Source organism: Petaurus breviceps, unplaced genomic scaffold (genome assembly GCF_028583685.1).
Source record: "Petaurus breviceps papuanus isolate PSGF00001 unplaced genomic scaffold, PetGlider_PUasm1.0 189, whole genome shotgun sequence".
NCBI lineage: Eukaryota > Metazoa > Chordata > Mammalia > Diprotodontia > Petauridae > Petaurus > Petaurus breviceps.
In genome coordinates this window covers 47940519-47944292 of record NW_027185809.1, presented here as the reverse complement: position 1 = coordinate 47944292, position 3774 = coordinate 47940519, and positions in this window count along the sequence as shown.

Below are 3774 nucleotides of genomic sequence, written 5' to 3'. Positions count from 1 at the left end.
ACACACATATATATATATATATATATATATGTGTGTGTGTGTGTGTGTGTGTGTGTGTATATACATTCCCTTCAACTACTGAGAGAAGTTTCCTAAGTTACAATTATTGTTGTTCCATATAGGAATGTTAATAGTTCAACTTTGGTAAGTTCCTTATGATTTCTTTTCCCTGTTTACCTTCTCATGCTTCTCTTGCTTCTTCTATCTGAATGTCAAATTTTCTACTCAGCTCTGGTTTTTTCAACAAGAATGCTTGAAAGTTCTCTATTCTACTGAATGACCATATTTTCCCCTGAAACATGATACTCAGTTTTTCTGGGTAGGTGACCCTTGGTTTTAATCCCAGCTCCTTTGCCTTCCAGAATATCACCTTCCAAGTCCTTCGATCCCTCAGTGTAGAAGTTGACAGATCCTGGGTTATCCCGATTGTGTTTCCACAATATTCAAATTGTTTCTTCCTGGCTGCATGTAATATTCTCTCCTTAATCTGGGAATTCCAGAACCTGGATATAATATTCCTAGGAGTTTTCTTTTTGGGATCTTTTTCAGGAGGTGATCAGTGGATTCTTTCAATCTCTACTTTGCCCTCTGGTACTAAAACATCAGAGCAGTTTTCTTTGAGAACTTCCTGGAGGATGATTTCTAGGTTCTTACTTTGATCATGGCTTTCAGGTAGTCCAATAATTTTTAAATTATCTCTCCTGGATCTATTTTCCAGGTCAGTCATTTTTCCCATGAGATATTTCAAATTGCCTTCTGTTCTTTCATTTGTTTAGATGTGTTTAACAGCATCTTAATTTCTCATAACAAAGTCACTAGCTTCCATTTGCTCCAATTTAATTCTGAAGCAATGGTTCTCCTCAGTGGGCTTTAAAGATTCTTTTTCCATCTGGCAAATTCGGCTTTTTAAGGCATTTTTCTCCTCATGGCCTTTTTGAGCCTCTTTTGCCATTTGAGTCAGTCTGTTTTTTAAGGTATTATTTTCCTCAGTCAGGCTGTTGACTCTCATTTCATAATTTTCTTGCATTGTTCTCATTTCTCTTCCGAATTTTTCCTCCACTTCTCTTATCTGCTTCTTAAGGTCCTCTATGGCCTGTAACCATCTTGTATTTTCCTTTGAAGCTTTTGGTGCAGGAGTTGTGACTTCATTTTCTTCCTCCTGTTCCAGGCTTTGCTCCTTTTTCCCCCCCAAATAGGAGTGTAATGTTGGAATCTTCTGTCTACTTTGTTTCCTTTGCCTGGTCATGTCACCCCTCATTCACTTGACGCCTGGGATTTTTGTCACAGTAGGACTCTGCCACCAGACAGGGGAGCTTTCATCCCAAATGCTGGGGTTTTCTTAGCTGCGGGAGGTATTAGATGGGTGCCCTCTCTGAGGTCTCCACATGCTCTGGCAAGCTGGACACACGCCGTAGGACCTCCACCCTAGACAGCAATCCAGATCCAAGAAGGTTAAAGTAAGAGCGATTACCCTTCAGACTGGTGCTTGGTCCCCCTTCACTCTGCAGGCCAGGAGCTAAAGCTGCCAAGTGGTGCTGGCTGGCTGTGCTGTCCTCTCAGTGGCTTCTCGCTCCAGGGGGCAAAAACCACGCACTCCCAGTTACTGGGTCCCAAAGTCCAGACTGTACTGACCTCTCACGTTGTCATTTGCATCTATTTGTTGATAAATCTGGAAATGGCCACAGCTGCTGCTGATCTGGAGTCCCTCTGGCTGTGGCTGCTCAGGCCTGCCCTGGGGTTAAAGCCTTGGCTTGGGGCTGGGATAGGCTACCAGAGTGTTGTGCTGGCCAATTCCTTCCAGCCTGCTGGGCTGTCCTCAGTTGAAGGTGAGCTTCTCTGTGTCATTTTCTGGGTTCTACAGGTCCAAAGTTTGTTTAGAGTCCCCTTTTTACATGGATTGGGGAAGGTGGAAGCTGGAGAAGCTGGGAGGTCCTGCTTCTACTCTGCCATCTTGGCTCCACCCCCTTTCCCAATTTTTCACTTCACTTTTAATATTGGTTACATTGATTTTATTTGTACAGAAATTTTTCAATTTAATGTAATCACAATGATCAGTTTTGCATTTCATAATGCTCTCTAATCCTTTTTGGTCATAAAAAAACTTTGGGGGATTTTTCTTTATTTATTATTTCCATTTGGGGGGAAAATGGGATCAGAGAAGAGATAATTCCTTTGCTAAGGGAAGATAAGATAAGGATAACTGAAAAGAGAAAAAAAACCAAATTCTTATTTTGTTTGCATTTTCTTTCACAAAAGAAAAAAAAAATCTTTGTCCTGGAGATGATGGAACAAAATAACTAATTGGGGGGGGGGGAGGCATTCTATACTCAATAGAAATAAAACATAGTAAGGCTCATTAGTAATAATGTAAGAGAAGCCACCCCCAAATTCTCAGGGTTACCCTTAAAACCCTGAGGAAAGAAATTGTGTTCTTTTAATTCCAAAATTGAAAGAAACAAGGAAGAGAACTTATACTCTATGTAATTCTTAATGAGTAAGTAACTTGTGAAAAAAGGAATGATTGAACCTGTGGAATAAAGGAAACATTTTCTCTTAGAGTTTGCAATAGATAAGAAGAAATTCAAGCTTAGTCTGATGCCCACCTTTGATTTTGGGAAAGCTTATTTCAAAGAATTCATAGAAAAGAGACATAGTAAACCATAATTAATTTAAGTCATCTGGTCCAGATGAATTATATCAAGTACTAAAAGAATTGACAGACCTAATTTCAGAAACAGTCAATCATATTTCAAAGATCATGAAAATAGAAGAGTTACAACAACACAGAAAATTTTCTGATTTTCATCTTCTCACATGGGAAGTAGGAGTGGAAGGAACTAAGAGAAAAAGAGTGTGGTTATGATAAGAGGAAGGTTGACTAAAAAGGACAATGATCAGTGGTGACCAGGTAGCACAGCGAGTAAGAGCACTGGCCCTAGTGTCGGGATGACCTAGGGGATCGATTCCGGGCTCAGACACTAAGCATCCGCCCAGAAACACCTGGCCGTATAACCTTGAGCAAGTTACTTAACCCCAATTGCTTAAAGAAAAAGACAATGATCAGAAATAAAATAGATTTTGAGGAGGTGTCATGGTAAAATAAATTAAAAGGATAAATAGAAGATAAAAAATGGAAGAAATAGTTAATGAGTAATCCCAGCTGTAAATGTGAAAAGAATAAACTCGGCCAAATAAAGGAACAGGATGGCAGAATAGATTAGTAAGCAGAATCCAACAATATTTTGCTTATAAGAGACACACTTTAAACAGAAAAACATACTTAAAATAATGGACTGGAACAGAATGTATTGGCCTTTATCTGAAGTTAAAAAAAAAAGAAGGGTGTAGCAATCATGATCCCAAAGAACAAGTAAAAAAAAATCTAATTAAATAAATAATCAGGGAAATTGTATATTGTAAGAAGTTATGATAGATAATGAATTAATATCACTAATTAACATATGTGGACCAAATAGCAGAGCATCCAAACTCTTAAAAGAAAAGTTAAGTGTGTTGTTGGAGGATATATACATTAAAACTATACCAGCAGAGGACCTTAACTTTCCCCTCTCAGAACTATCTAACCAATAAAATAAGTAAGAAAGAAGTTAAGAAGATAAACAGAATTTTAGAAAGTTTAGATATGATAGGCCTTTGGAAGAAATTGAATGTGGACCATAATAATAAAAAATATATACTTTCTGACAAGGGGCTTGGAAGCATAGATGAAAAATTATTAGGAAACTACTTCCATGGGCAGAGCCAAAATGGTAG